Raw genomic sequence first — 16,773 nt, 5'->3', positions numbered from 1 at the left:
CCCTTTTAACAGGAAGAAACCTCCGGCAGAACCAGGCTCAGGGAGGGGCGGGGCCATCTGCTGCGACCGGTTGGGGTGAAAGAAGGAAAACAGGATGAAAGACATGCTGTGGAAGAGAGACTGAGATTAATAACAGATATGATTCGATGCAGAGAGGTCTATTAACACATAGTGAGTGAGAAGGTGACTGGAAAGGAAAAACTCAATGCATCATGGGAATCTCCGGCAGCCTACGTCTATTGCAGCATAACTAAGGGAGGATTCAGGGTCACCTGGTCCAGCCCTAACTATATGCTTTAGCAAAAAGGAAGGTTTTAAGCCTAATCTTGAAAGTAGAGATAGTGTCTGTCTCCCGAATCCAAACTGGAAGCTGGTTCCACAGAAGAGGGGCCTGAAAACTGAAGGCTCTCCCTCCCATTCTACTTTTAAATACCCTAGGGACAACAAGTAGGCCTGCAGAGCGAGAGCAAAGTGCTCTAATAGGGTGATATGATACTACAAGGTCATTAAGATAAGATGGGGCCTGATTATTTAAGACCTTGTAAGTGAGGAGCAGGATTTTGAATTCAATTCTGGATTTAACAGGAAGCCAATGAAGGGAAGCCAAAACAGGAGAAATATGCTCTCTCTTCCTAGTCCCTATCAGTACTCTTGCTGCAGCATTTTGGATTAGCTGAAGACTTTTCAGCGAGTTTTTAGGACATCCTGATAATAAAGAATTACAGTAGTCCAGCCTGGAAGTAATGAATGCATGAACTAGTTTTTCAGCGTCACTCTGAGACAGGATATTTCTAATTTTAGAGATGTTGCACAAATGGAAGAAAGCAGTCTTACATATTTGTTTAATATGTGCCTGGAAGGACATGTCCTGGTCAAAAATGACTCCAAGGTTCCTCACAGCATTACTGGAGGCCAAGGTAATGCCATCCAGAGTAATAATCTGGTTAGATACCATATTTCTAAGATTTTCAGGGCCGACTACAATAACCTCAGTTTTATCTGAATTAAGAAGCAGAAAGTTAGCGGCCATCCAGGTCTTTATGTCTTTAAGACATTCCTGCAGTTTAACTAATTGGTGTGTGTTACCTGGCTTCATGGATAGATAGAGCTGCGTATCATCTGCATAGCAGTGAAAATTTATGCTATGTCTTCTAATGATGCTGCCTAGGGGAAGCATGTATAATGTAAATAGAATTGGTCCTAGCACTGAACCCTGAGGAACACCATAATAGACCTTAGTGTGTGAAGAGGACTCTTCATTTACTTGAACAAATTGGAGTCTATTAGATAGATATGATACAAACCACTGCAGTGCAGTAGCTGTAATACCTACAGCTTGTTCTAATCGCTCTAATAGGATATTTATGGAAGAAATATAGTATCATCAGAATCCAACTATTTTTAGACATCGAATTTATAACACTGAATTTTTATCCTCCAAATTTCCCTGCAAAAATATTCACCTGCAAAAATTCACCTGCAAAAAATTCACCTGCAAAAAATTCAACTGCAAAAATTCACCTGCAAAAATTCACCTGCAAAAAATTCACCATCAAATATTCACCTGCAAAAAATTCACCTGCAAAAATTCACCTGCAAAAAATTCACCTGCAAATATTCACCTGAAAAAAATTCACCTGCAAAAAATTCACCGTCAAATATTCACCAGCAAAAAATTCACCTGCAAAAATTCACCTGCAAAAATTCAACTGCAAAAGTGATGAACTTAAATGACCCAAGCCAGAGCAATCAGCACTAGATCGAGTCGAGCGGCTCTCAGCCAATTAAATTACGCTGTTTGATCACATGACATCGTTAGCCAGCAGTGTGTCTCCTAGAAGATAGCTGTTTAGAGGTGAGGGATTAAGTTTTTCTCCTAAATAAAGATCATTACAGGACGCCTAGTCCTACTTAAAATCCCATTCATTTTTCTTTTATTTTATCATCTACTCGAACTGAGGAAAACGTTTGACTAACTCAAAGAAAATTTCCGCGCCTCCCCTGCCTGTCTGCAGAGGCAGTTTTGAATTCAGGAGCGGCAAACCCTGGCGGTTCTCCGGTAAGTATATTATGTTTTATCTTCAAGTTTGTCTTTTGAAACGTTAATTTTATTTAAATCCGTTGGTCACGTATAAAGTACACAGACGGGGTCTTTGCTCAACTCGTCTGATGCGTGTCTCACTAAGCGCTACATGCTACCATCCTGCTAACCGAGCTAACCTTTACATGCTGTGCTCTACAAAATAGGATACTCGGTACAAAACCATACTCCACAGATGTTGATAGATAGACGAACACTGCAAATATAATGTGGGAAACGAGAACGGCATTTGGTGAAGGGGTAAAATACACCATGAATAAAGCCATAGAGTGAATGGCTGCCATGGTTGCAGAACGGCCTGATTTAATGACAAGAATGGGGAAGAGTGAGGTAAAGTGAACCAAAGCCACAAAACACGGTCAGACAAGGCGGGAATAGGGCAGTGATATGTCCGTCAGTATGAAGTTGGTGTGTGCTTTGGTGACCAAAAACTCGAGACCGGTATCAGTAAGATGGGAGACTCGTGTTTCACTGGAATAGTTGTGAATTAAAACATCATTTGTTGGGGAAATTTAGGTGTAAATGCATCCATACAGGCGAGACAGAGGCAGACCAGGCAGTGAAGAAAACAATGCAAACATTAGAAATATTAAAACGGAAATATGGGATTAATATAACATACAATTAGGGAAAATTGAAGGAACACGATGTAAATTATACTGTAAAGTCATTAAAACAGCACAACCTGATTAAAAGAAACATGTAATTGGGTAGGATGGTGGTGGTGATGATGATGATGATAATAATATTAAAAAACATGTACAAGATGGGCATGTATACTTGTACCCAGAATTTAACAACTATAAAGTTGTGGCATGACAGTACCTTACCCCATCCATTATATCCACACTTTCAGAAAAGGATATGGTCAATATCTTTACAAATCTAAACTTAAACAGATAGCATAAGTTAAACGGGATATTCCCTCTGCTTTCTCCTAGAGAGAATACATCAAATTAAACAAATAAGTAGTCTATGGCATTTAAAAGTGGTTACCTACAATTCTGAAATGATAATACTAATTCTTATTGATGATGATATTGTATTTGAAATCCTGGTGTAACACTGAACCCGACATCATAAAATGATTACCCTTGTAATGTCAGGGAGCTACAACCAAGGAGGGAAAATATTACTGTCTCACCCCTTGTATCCAATTACATAACAGCACTGCTTGGTAAAGGTGTTGAATTAGCTGGGTCGCTCAGTTTGGGGAAAATTGTGGGTAGCCTGCAAGGGCCTCAACTTCTCCATTCCCACAATGTGCAACAAATGGGCACAGCTGATCTTCAAGATTGGAACATCGGCCAATTACTTCCAACTTTAACGTATTTTTGCAAAAATATTCTTAAACTTGTCTCTTTACACAGATCATAATGATACAAGATGGCACTTGTGTAATTTCCTATAAATTCAATAAATCTAAATAATTGTTACCAACCCGGTAAATCCTGAAAAATGTTTTAACAGCTGTGTTAAATTAAACTTCATACTGACACATGCTGGAAAGTGCATTCATGAGACAATTTTTTTTTTTTTTTTTATGCCTTCTAGAGCAGTAGCAATCAAAGATTTTAAGGATTCTTTTACATTTTTTAAAAACACTCTGATTAAGGCATAAGTTGTTCTTTATTATCAGATCTAAGTTTGTTTAAAGCTTCGAATGTTTTGAGGTACTTTTCTTTGTTTTCAGGATTCGTTGCAACCACGGATGGGAAAATGTGGAGGTTGCACGGCTGATGTTTACTGTTCGTGGCACAGGAAGAGGCAGTTTCATTTCAGGAATGAGTGTGCACAATCAAAGGTTTGTTCTCATAAAATACTGTCAACCTCAAATGTTTCTGACATAAGATGGAAGGTGTTGCAGCTTTATTTCCATTATTTAAAAATACATAAACATTTAAAGGGTATAATGTTATGATTTAATGTTGTCAGTGTTTTATGTCATGTTTAAGGATTTTGTTCTCGGTTGTATCTTACGTTTAGTTTAGTTCAGGGTCCATGTGTCATTCTGTCTCTCAGTGTCAGGTCTTCGTCTTGGTGTAGTGTTCTCGTTTCCTGTTTTATTGTGAAGGTCTGCGTCTCATGTGAGTGTGTTCAGTTTTACCTCTGTCTCGTCTGGTTGATTATTCCCAGCTGTGTTCCCCACCTGTGTGTAATCTCCTTGTGTTTCTCTGTGTGTATTTAAGTCGCGTCTTCTGTCTTTGTGCTGGCTGGTCCGTCTGTGTATCCACCATGTTCCACTCGTGTGTTTGGTGTTAGTGTCTTAGTTTTGTAAATAGTTGTAAATAGTCTTGTCAAGTAGCGATCGTACATTTTGTTCACCTTGTGTATATATCCTTCACTGCAGCAGCATAGTAGGCGTGAGAAGCCATTTTTGTTGATTAAGTTTTCTCCTGTTTTTGTTAGAAAGTTAGGTAAGTGGATTGTCTTTTGGTTGGTTTTTATTTTGTGTAGGAAAGCATAGGGACCAGTAGGGAGTTTTGTTTGTTATTTTTGGCACTGCTCACAGCTGAAGCAAAATAAATGGCTGCTTAGCACTTTTAGAAGATATTGTGGTTTGTGTACTTAGTTGGGTGGTGTGTGGGTGGGCCAACTTCTTGTTGCGTTCGATACTCGCCTAGACAAAGAACGTAACAATAGTTTTATGAAAAAAGTTTTATAGTAAAATGTCTTTAGAGAACAGTGCCCTATCCAGCAGGATATATTGTCTCATATGTGTCAGGTGTTTTTGTTGTTGTTGTTGTTTCTTTCAATTTCCATTATTTACCCCTCAAGGAAGAAAATATTGGACAGGTCCTACAAACCCCAAAGAGCCTTCAGGACTCTGCCCTATTTTTAGTTATTCACACACCTTTTCCAGTCTGTTACTTCCTTCCCTGAATGTTCATTCTGTGTTAATGGTCTGGTTGTCATCTCATGTATTGCCACTGATCATTACAACCCTTTTGGCACCTTTTAAGTGATATGCCTGGGTCCTTCCTACATGCCCTGATAATGTATTATTACTGTTGTCATGCACACATTTCATGTAGGGTTAGAAACAAGCAGGGAATTTCTCATACACACCAAAGAAAGGCCATACCTAATTTAAATATTTTTTATATATTATTTCAGAATAGAGCGACTGTGGAGAGACCTCTGGGTGGCCGTTGCATGCATTTACTACGATGTTCTTCACAACCCTGAGGAAGAAGGCCTTCTTGACATTTCAAATGCTGCGCACACCTTTTGCTGCCATTACATCTTTCTTCCTCGACTGGAGGATGATTTTAATACATTTCGCAGTGGATGGGACAACCATCCACTGCGAACAGAAAACAACACGAGTCCCAACCAGCTGTGGGAGTTGTGTTGTTTTCTGATGATTTTATGGATAATTAAAGTCAGTCATATATCCACAAACACAACAAGCTGAAAGTCAGTGATGCTGCTCGGTTTGCAGTCCTGAATATGACGGCACAAGCAGGATTCACTGCACTGTTAATGTTAGCTATGTTATATTGCTGCCTCTGTTCGGTGGTGTCGAGCCAAACGGACTTTAACGTGTGTTTGAACGAGCTGACGGTTCACTCGTTAAGCTGAAAGAAAGATGCTTTAATCACAGGAGTCACACATGTGTCCACTGGACCATCTGGGAACTCTTCTTGTTTAGCACTCGTAATAACACAAACACTAAATCCTCCTTCTCTTGTGCTGTTTTGTAGCAGTGTGTACACCTGAGACTGTCACCTGTCTGTCTGTCCTGCACTCTCTCTCTGTTTCTTTCTCTCTGACTGTGGAATAAAAGTATGAACATGTATTTATAAGTTACACTTGTGTTTGAATCCTGCAGCTTATCACACATTTGATTTCCATGTGTGACAACTGCAAGTGTCCAGAGTGAGGACAGACTGAGGGACCCACTGCTGCACATCATCTGTGAGGCTTTGCACCCCTGATGATCCACCAGGACAGACTCAGCAGTGTGTGAGGAAGAGGAGGAGGAAGAGCCAGCAGCAGCTGACAGATGGAGAGAATAGACAGACTGTTCCCTGTTTGTGAAGGACTGCTAGGAAAGTTTAAAAGAACTAACTGTCTGTCCTGAATCAGTCTTATTAGGTAATGTTCAAATAATTTTATCATTCCAGTGTTTTCAGTGTGGGAGAAAGTACTCAGGGCCTTCAAGTTACACACTATGAAAGGCAGCAACAAGTTTAATGTTCAGAAACCTAAAGTATGTATCAGCAGCAGAATGGAGCTAAAAATAAATGTTTGTTTCAGTTCTATGAAGCTTTGAGTATTTTGGATTAGTAGCACTGCTGTGTTTGTTGCATCATATTGCTGTAATTGTTTATATGCTTTATATATTCTGAGGTACAGCCTTAATCCCTCACCTCTAAACAGCTATCTTCTAGGAGACACACTGCTGGCTAACGATGTCATGTGATCAAACAGCGTAATTTAATTGGCTGAGAGCCGCTCGACTCGATCTAGTGCTGATTGCTCTGGCTTGGGTCATTTAAGTTCATCACTTTTGCAGTTGAATTTTTGCAGGTGAATTTTTTGCTGGTGAATATTTGACGGTGAATTTTTTGCAGGTGAATTTTTTTCAGGTGAATATTTGCAGGTGAATTTTTGCAGGTGAATTTTTTGCAGGTGAATATTTGATGGTGAATTTTTTGCAGGTGAATTTTTGCAGTTGAATTTTTTGCAGGTGAATTTTTGCAGGTGAATATTTTTGCAGGGAAATTTGGAGGATAAAAATTCAGTGTTATAAATTCGATGTCTAAAAATAGTTGGATTCTGAGTGTGTCTCCTAGAAGATAGCTGTTTAGAGGTGAGGGATTAAGGCTGTATCCCAATTCAGGGTCTGCACTATATACTGCAGCCTTAAAGTACGCAGCCTCAACGATCTTCAAGGGCCGCGTACTCAAAGACCGCTAAGGCCGGAAGTGCGAGGCTCGTGAAATGGGACGGTCTAGCCTCCGTCGCGCTGCCCAGGTTGCCTAGCAACCATAACACCAACCGCTGGAAACGTTTCATACAGCTTTGTTTGACAGAAATGAAGGAGAACATATTTTGTTCGTGTGTTTGTTTCTACACGAACTTTGTGTGATTTAATAAGTATCTGAGGCTGAGACCACAGGACTGTAAAACATGATTGTTGGCCTTCATATCTGTACTGAACAGTCATTTAAGATTAGTTAGTAAATACCAATTAGCCAATGTTGTTCATGAGACTAAAGTCAGTGTAAATATGATATGGCCAATATTATAGTTATTATATTAATCATAAGTTATTACAGCAGTGAGTTTGAACTCTCAAATCAAATCACTTCTATTGTCACATCACATGTGCAGGTACACTGGTACAGCACATGTGAGTGAAATTCATGTGAGTGAACTCTGTGTCAAATACTGAGCTTCAGTAAAGATTCAAGTTCCAGTTATTTATAAGTCCTATCACCTTAAATCTTCACTCAAAGACAAATATCTTTGACAGTGCATATATAGGTGTATTATATATAAGAGACAAATGTTGTTCGTTTAATATGTTGGCATTACTAAATTTGGCTCAATGCTTACATATATGTGTAAAAAGAAAATGTACGAGCTGTGAAAACTGTTTCTAATAAACAGAGTAGACTGATATATGAAATATTCCTTTATTGGGTGAGAAAATCAGACCATGTCATAACTGCTTTAAGACACACAGAATAGATATCAGAGCCTTAAACAGGCTGACTTCTGCTAAATGGGTCAAACTGGGCAGAAACTATACAAACACATGACATCCTTATAGAATATGATGTAACACTATAGATCAACTTACCTCAGAATATATAAAGCATATAAACAATTACAGCAATATGATGCAACAAACACAGCAGTGCTACTAATCCAAAATACTCAAAGCTTCATAGAACTGAAACAAACATTTATTTTTAGCTCCATTCTGCTGCTGATACATACTTTAGGTTTCTGAACATTAAACTTGTTGCTGCCTTTCATAGTGTGTAACTTGAAGGCCCTGAGTACTTTCTCCCACACTGAAAACACTGGGATGATAACATTATTTGAACATTACCTAATAAGACTGATTCAGGACAGACAGTTAGTTCTTTTAAACTTTCCTAGCAGTCCTTCACAAACAGGGAACAGTCTGTCTATTCTCTCCATCTGTCAGCTGCTGCTGGCTCTTCCTCCTCCTCTTCCTCACACACTGCTGAGTCTGTCCTGGTGGATCATCAGGGGTGCAAAGCCTCACAGATGATGTGCAGCAGTGGGTCCCTCAGTCTGTCCTCACTCTGGACACTTGCAGTTGTCACACATGGAAATCAAATGTGTGATAAGCTGCAGGATTCAAACACAAGTGTAACTTATAAATACATGTTCATACTTTTATTCCACAATCAGAGAGAAAGAAACAGAGAGAGAGTGCAGGACAGACAGACAGGTGACAGTCTCAGGTGTATACACTGCTACAAAACAGCACAAGAGAAGGAGGATTTAGTGTTTGTGTTATTACGAGTGCTAAACAAGAAGAGTTCCCAGATGGTCCAGTGGACACATGTGTGACTCCTGTGATTAAAGCATCTTTCTTTCAGCTTAACGAGTGAACCGTCAGCTCGTTCAAACACACGTTAAAGTCCGTTTGGCTCGACACCACCGAACAGAGGCAGCAATATAACATAGCTAACATTAACAGTGCAGTGAATCCTGCTTGTGCCGTCATATTCAGGACTGCAAACCGAGCAGCATCACTGACTTTCAGCTTGTTGTGTTTGTGGATATATGACTGACTTTAATTATCCATAAAATCATCACATTCTCTGTAAGAGAATCAATGAGTACTAAAAATGTGCACCTTTACCTGTGTGTTTTCTGGAACAGGAACAGGGTGATATCTGTGACACAACTCCCACAGCTGGTTGGGACTCGTGTTGTTTTCTGTTCGCAGTGGATGGTTGTCCCATCCACTGCGAAATGTATTAAAATCATCCTCCAGTCGAGGAAGAAAGATGTAATGGCAGCAAAAGGTGTGCGCAGCATTTGAAATGTCAAGAAGGCCTTCTTCCTCAGGGTTGTGAAGAACATCGTAGTAAATGCATGCAACGGCCACCCAGAGGTCTCTCCACAGTCGCTCTATTCTGAAATAATATATAAAAAATATTTAAATTAGGTATGGCCTTTCTTTGGTGTGTATGAGAAATTCCCTGCTTGTTTCTAACCCTACATGAAATGTGTGCATGACAACAGTAATAATACATTATCAGGGCATGTAGGAAGGACCCAGGCATATCACTTAAAAGGTGCCAAAAGGGTTGTAATGATCAGTGGCAATACATGAGATGACAACCAGACCATTAACACAGAATGAACATTCAGGGAAGGAAGTAACAGACTGGAAAAGGTGTGTGAATAACTAAAAATAGGGCAGAGTCCTGAAGGCTCTTTGGGGTTTGTAGGACCTGTCCAATATTTTCTTCCTTGAGGGGTAAATAATGGAAATTGAAAGAAACAACAACAACAACAAAAACACCTGACACATATGAGACAATATATCCTGCTGGATAGGGCACTGTTCTCTAAAGACATTTTACTATAAAACTTTTTTCATAAAACTATTGTTACGTTCTTTGTCTAGGCGAGTATCGAACGCAACAAGAAGTTGGCCCACCCACACACCACCCAACTAAGTACACAAACCACAATATCTTCTAAAAGTGCTAAGCAGCCATTTATTTTGCTTCAGCTGTGAGCAGTGCCAAAAATAACAAACAAAACTCCCTACTGGTCCCTATGCTTTCCTACACAAAATAAAAACCAACCAAAAGACAATCCACTTACCTAACTTTCTAACAAAAACAGGAGAAAACTTAATCAACAAAAATGGCTTCTCACGCCTACTATGCTGCTGCAGTGAAGGATATATACACAAGGTGAACAAAATGTACGATCGCTACTTGACAAGACTATTTACAACTATTTACAAAACTAAGACACTAACACCAAACACACGAGTGGAACATGGTGGATACACAGACGGACCAGCCAGCACAAAGACAGAAGACGCGACTTAAATACACACAGAGAAACACAAGGAGATTACACACAGGTGGGGAACACAGCTGGGAATAATCAACCAGACGAGACAGAGGTAAAACTGAACACACTCACATGAGACGCAGACCTTCACAATAAAACAGGAAATGAGAACACTACACCAAGACGAAGACCTGACACTGAGAGACAGAATGACACATGGACCCTGAACTAAACTAAACGTAAGATACAACCGAGAACAAAATCCTTAAACATGACATAAAACACTGACAACATTAAATCATAACATTATACCCTTTAAATGTTTATGTATTTTTAAATAATGGAAATAAAGCTGCAACACCTTCCATCTTATGTCAGAAACATTTGAGGTTGACAGTATTTTATGAGAACAAACCTTTGATTGTGCACACTCATTCCTGAAATGAAACTGCCTCTTCCTGTGCCACGAACAGTAAACATCAGCCGTGCAACCTCCACATTTTCCCATCCGTGGTTGCAACGAATCCTGAAAACAAAGAAAAGTACCTCAAAACATTCGAAGCTTTAAACAAACTTAGATCTGATAATAAAGAACAACTTATGCCTTAATCAGAGTGTTTTTAAAAAATGTAAAAGAATCCTTAAAATCTTTGATTGCTACTGCTCTAGAAGGCATAAAAAAAAAAAAAAAATTGTCTCATGAATGCACTTTCCAGCATGTGTCAGTATGAAGTTTAATTTAACACAGCTGTTAAAACATTTTTCAGGATTTACCGGGTTGGTAACAATTATTTAGATTTATTGAATTTATAGGAAATTACACAAGTGCCATCTTGTATCATTATGATCTGTGTAAAGAGACAAGTTTAAGAATATTTTTGCAAAAATACGTTAAAGTTGGAAGTAATTGGCCGATGTTCCAATCTTGAAGATCAGCTGTGCCCATTTGTTGCACATTGTGGGAATGGAGAAGTTGAGGCCCTTGCAGGCTACCCACAATTTTCCCCAAACTGAGCGACCCAGCTAATTCAACACCTTTACCAAGCAGTGCTGTTATGTAATTGGATACAAGGGGTGAGACAGTAATATTTTCCCTCCTTGGTTGTAGCTCCCTGACATTACAAGGGTAATCATTTTATGATGTTGGGTTCAGTGTTACACCAGGATTTCAAATACAATATCATCATCAATAAGAATTAGTATTATCATTTCAGAATTGTAGGTAACCACTTTTAAATGCCATAGACTACTTATTTGTTTAATTTGATGTATTCTCTCTAGGAGAAAGCAGAGGGAATATCCCGTTTAACTTATGCTATCTGTTTAAGTTTAGATTTGTAAAGATATTGACCATATCCTTTTCTGAAAGTGTGGATATAATGGATGGGGTAAGGTACTGTCATGCCACAACTTTATAGTTGTTAAATTCTGGGTACAAGTATACATGCCCATCTTGTACATGTTTTTTAATATTATTATCATCATCATCATCACCACCACCATCCTACCCAATTACATGTTTCTTTTAATCAGGTTGTGCTGTTTTAATGACTTTACAGTATAATTTACATCGTGTTCCTTCAATTTTCCCTAATTGTATGTTATATTAATCCCATATTTCCGTTTTAATATTTCTAATGTTTGCCTTGTTTTCTTCACTGCCTGGTCTGCTTCTGTCTCGCCTGTATGGATGCATTTACACCTAAATTTCCCCAACAAATGATGTTTTAATTCACAACTATTCCAGTGAAACACGAGTCTCCCATCTTCCTGATACCGGTCTCGAGTTTTTGGTCACCAAAGCACACACCAACTTCATACTGACGGACATATCACTGCCCTATTCCCGCCTTGTCTGACCGTGTTTTGTGGCTTTGGTTCACTTTACCTCACTCTTCCCCATTCTTGTCATTAAATCAGGCCGTTCTGCAACCATGGCAGCCATTCACTCTATGGCTTTATTCATGGTGTATTTTACCCCTTCACCCAATGCCGTTCTCGTTTCCCACATTATATTTGCAGTGTTCGTCTATCTATCAACATCTGTGGAGTATGGTTTTGTACCGAGTATCCTATTTTGTAGAGCACAGCATGTAAAGGTTAGCTCGGTTAGCAGGATGGTAGCATGTAGCGCTTAGTGAGACACGCATCAGACGAGTTGAGCAAAGACCCCGTCTGTGTACTTTATACGTGACCAACGGATTTAAATAAAATTAACGTTTCAAAAGACAAACTTGAAGATAAAACATAATATACTTACCGGAGAACCGCCAGGGTTTGCCGCTCCTGAATTCAAAACTGCCTCTGCAGACAGGCAGGGGAGGCGCGGAAATTTCTTTGAGTTAGTCAAACGTTTTCCTCAGTTCGAGTAGATGATAAAATAAAAGAAAAATGAATGGGATTTTAAGTAGGACTAGGCGTCCTGTAATGATCTTTATTTAGGAGAAAAACTTAATCCCTCACCTCTAAACAGCTATCTTCTAGGAGACACACTGCTGGCTAACGATGTCATGTGATCAAACAGCGTAATTTAATTGGCTGAGAGCCGCTCGACTCGATCTAGTGCTGATTGCTCTGGCTTGGGTCATTTAAGTTCATCACTTTTGCAGTTGAATTTTTGCAGGTGAATTTTTGCAGGTGAATTTTTTGCTGGTGAATATTTGACGGTGAATTTTTTGCAGGTGAATTTTTGCAGGTGAATTTTTGCAGGTGAATTTTTTGCAGGTGAATATTTGATGGTGAATTTTTTGCAGGTGAATTTTTGCAGGTGAATTTTTGCAGGTGAATTTTTTGCAGGTGAATATTTGATGGTGAATTTTTTGCAGGTGAATTTTTGCAGTTGAATTTTTTGCAGGTGAATTTTTGCAGGGAAATTTGGAGGATAAAAATTCAGTGTTATAAATTCGATGTCTAAAAATAGTTGGATTCTGATGATACTATATTTCTTCCATAGATATTATGGTCAACAGTATCGAACGCTGCACTGAGGTCTAGCAGGACAAGCACAGAGATGAGTCCACTGTCAGAGGCCATAAGAAGATCATTTGTAACCTTCACTAAAGCTGTTTCTGTGCTGTGATGAGCTCTGAAACCTGACTGAAACTCTTCAAATAAGCCATTCCTCTGCAGATGATCTGTTAGCTGTTTGACAACTACACTTTCAAGGAGTTTTGATATGAAAGGAAGGTTGGAGATTGGCCTATAATTAGCTAAGACTGCTGGGTCTAGAGATGGCTTTTTAAGTAAAGGTTTAACTACAGCCACCTTGAAGGCCTGTGGTACATAGCCAATTATTAGAGATAGGTTGATCATATTTAAGATTGAAGAATTAATTAATGGCTGGACTTCTTTGAGCAGTTTTGTAGGAATGGGGTCTAAAAGGCACGTTGATGGTTTGGAGGAATTAATTATTGAAGTTAACTCAGAAAGATCAATTGGAGAAAAAGAGTCTAACTTAACATCAATGGTACTAAAAGTAGCTGTAGATAATATTACATCTGTGGGATGATTATTGGTAATTTTTTCTCTAATGATAAAAATGTTATTTGTGAAGAAGTTCATGAAGTCATTACTAGTTAACGTTAAAGGGATTGTTGGCTCAGTAGAGCTCTGACTTTTTGTCAGCCTGGCTACAGTGCTGAAGAGAAACCTGGGGTTGTTCTTATTTTCTTCAATCAGTGACGAATAGTAAGATGTTCTGGCTTTGCGGAGGGCTTTCTTATAAAGCAGCAAACTATTTCTCCAGGCTAAATGATGATCCTCTAAATTTGTGACACGCCATTTCCTCTCCAGCTTACGAGTTATCTGCTTTAGGCTACGTGTTTGAGAATTATACCACAGAGTCAGGGACTTCGGATTTGAGGCCTTAGTTTTCACAGGAGCTACAGTATCCAGAGTCGTACGTAGTGAGAAGGTAAAATTATTAACAAGATAATCGACCTCTGTTGGAGTAGCGTTCAGGTAGCTGCTCTGCTCTATGTTGGTACAGGGCATTGAAGATGATAACAGTGGGTGGATTATATTTTTAAACTTAGTTACAGCACTTTCAGAAAGACATCTACTTTGATAAAGTCTACTCTCCATTGCTGTGTAATCAATTATTGTAAATGTAAATGTTATCAGGAAATGATCAGACAGCAGAGGGTTTTCAGGAAACACTGTTAAATGTTCAGTTTCTATGCCATATGTTAAAACAAGATCTAGAGTGTGATTAAAGTGGTGGGTGGGTTCTTTTACATTTTGAGAGAAGCCAATTGAGTCTAATAACAGATTAAATGCCATGTTGAGGCTGTCATTTTTAGCATCTACATGGATGTTAAAATCACCCACAATAATTATTTTATCTGAGCTGAGCACTAAATCAGATTAAAAAGTCTGAGAAATCAGAGAGAAACTCTGTGTAAGGCCCAGGTGGACGATAGATGATAACAAGTAAGACTGGTTTCTGAGTTTTACAGCTGGGTTGGACAAGGCTAAGCATCAGGCTTTCAAATGAATTAAAAGTCTGTCTTGGTCTTTCATTCATTAATAGACTGGTGTGAAAAATTGCTGCCACACCGCCCCCTCGGCCTGTGCTTCGAGGTTTCTGGTAGTTAGAATGACTCGGGGGTGTTGATTCATTTAAACTAACATAATCATCCTGCTGCAACCAGGTTTCTGTAAGGCAGAGTAAATCGATTTGTTGGTCAATTATTAAGTCATGTACTAACAGAGACTTGGAGGAGAGAGACCTAATATTTAATAATCCACATTTCACTGTTTTACTCTTTGGTTCAGATGTGGATACTGTATTGTTCTTTCTTTGTGATTTTTTATGTTTAAGTTGTTTATTGCTGGTTTTTGGTTTGTTTTTTGTCTTTTTGGGAGCTGACACAGTCTCAATGGAGATGGGTTTTTGGGGGGTAGCAGGAGGAGAGAAGCTGCAGAGAGGCGTGAAAGACTGCAACTCTGCTTCCTGGTCCCAACTCTGGATAGTTCTCCAGGTTTGCTCAACATATTCCAGAAAAAAAAATGCTGTCACCATCAACATGCGGCCTGATCTGTGCTAGGGAGGAGGACGGTAGTGACGTGGCATTTTCAAAACACATCTTTCATTCTTCTGCACTGAGAAGCAAAACTTCCAGCTTACTTAGTTTTTCTAAGTTAAGACAACTCAAATGAATTGATTTTATCAGCGTTTTTGCATAAAAAGTACTGGTAACTTATTTAAATCGAGTTCTAATAACAAATTTATAAAAATTAAGTTCAGCCTACTTAATATTTTTAATTAAACACAATATTAGATTTTACAGTGTGTAAACATTTTAATGGGGATAACTGCATAAGAACTGAGGGACTAGTTAAGAGGCAAAAAATGTACGGAAGCAACTACAAAAAGAAAAAGAAAGAATAAAGAGAAACAGGATCTCAATGTGAGGCATTCACACGACTAGAAAAAGTTGCATTTCCTCCAAAAATGCTGTGTAAATGCCTTGTAGTGGAATCCGAAAACAGCAGAAGGAGAAGTATCTGCTGAAAACACTGTGTAGAAGCTGAACTCTTTGCTGAAAACTGCTTTACTAGAGAGGGTTGTTGTGGAAGTTTTTCCACTTAAATAAAGCCTGCAGATGAGCGGTGAGCGGTAGCCAACATTCTTTAATCAAAGCACACAAAGAACAGAAAACCAAGCTTGGTGGAGAGCCTGCATGACCACGGGGCAGGGTCAGCAGAGTCTCACTGAGAGTAGTGTGGCTCTCACTTAAATACCTTCTCCAGGAACAAAAGGCAGTACACAGATGTTTCACACCTTAAGATTCACCACTCCCTGGAAGAGACAAAAGACTCTTCCTGTGGAGTTGTCTGCTTCCCCCAACTTCCTAACTAGACCCCCACCATTTGTCTTACAGTATGGGTGTCAGACATGTTAAAATCCAGTGGCACCAAGGCATTACAATAAAATAATGTGATTAATACATAAGTGAAAGAAATTCCTTTACAATCCCACCCTTTGATTCTCAAATCAAGAATCACATTAAAACCAGAATTTCTTTCCCAACATTTTGTATATTACATCAACATTATTTTACACTTTAAGGAGTTTCACACTGTGTATCCTCACTGCACTGTTCTCTCACCACCCTTTGTTCATCTTTAATCCTCCCCACAATCTAAGCTCTCACATGCAAATGGCAACAACAATGATACAGAGGAAAGGTCTTCTCCAGAGTGTCAAAGTACTTTGCATGGCAAAGTGAAAAAGCATTAGATGGTCATTCCCAGTCCCATTTACATTTACAGAGTCATAATTCCAACGCTGGTCTCCCTCTGTGCTGTCACTTTTGGAGCTTGGCATGCTCTCTTCATCCCTCGATTTCCGTTCCAATGCGGCTGTAGATTTAAGGCAGAGCACGTCGTACACCTTAGTTGTCTTCCTCAACGTCAACGGCGAAACTCTTTCATTTTATTTTAAGATTTTGCTGTTCAAAATCTCCTCGTGACAATCATTTGGAAGCCCAGTGGTGCAGCCCACTGTCGTTTGTCAGCTGTCCTGCAGATGGTCCCTGCTTCTCACTGGTCCTGTTGAAGCGTTCTCTCCTGGTCGTGGTCTGTATCTGCGTCAATCCTTCCATATCTCTCATGTCACGGTCTCTGCAATTTAAAAA

General features: G+C 39.1%; 2 long non-coding RNA genes across 3 annotated transcripts; one reads left to right on the top strand and one right to left on the bottom strand.

Annotated features, from left to right (window-relative positions):
- The first annotated feature begins 1,651 nt into the window (after nt 1-1,651).
- LOC109200392 (uncharacterized) lies at nt 1,652-5,434 on the top strand. Its single transcript, XR_002060564.2, has 3 exons — nt 1,652-2,059; nt 3,795-3,905; nt 5,219-5,434. It is a non-coding gene; the product is annotated as an uncharacterized LOC109200392 (long non-coding RNA).
- Nucleotides 5,435-8,379: 2,945 nt separating this feature from the next.
- Nucleotides 8,380-12,467, bottom strand: LOC109200389 (uncharacterized). 2 transcript variants are annotated; one of them, XR_002060557.2, is made up of 4 exons: nt 12,393-12,467; nt 10,548-10,658; nt 8,958-9,234; nt 8,380-8,437 (listed from the first exon to the last, which is right to left on the bottom strand). It is a non-coding gene; the product is annotated as an uncharacterized LOC109200389 (long non-coding RNA). The 2 variants fall into 2 exon arrangements; XR_003220263.1 differs by having other exon boundaries at nt 8,393-8,437; nt 8,952-9,234.
- Between the last annotated feature and the right edge of the window lie 4,306 nt (nt 12,468-16,773).

Source organism: Oreochromis niloticus, linkage group LG5, assembly GCF_001858045.2.
Source record: "Oreochromis niloticus isolate F11D_XX linkage group LG5, O_niloticus_UMD_NMBU, whole genome shotgun sequence".
Taxonomy (NCBI): Eukaryota; Metazoa; Chordata; class Actinopteri; order Cichliformes; family Cichlidae; genus Oreochromis; species Oreochromis niloticus.
This window is presented reverse-complemented; position numbering and strand designations above follow the sequence as displayed.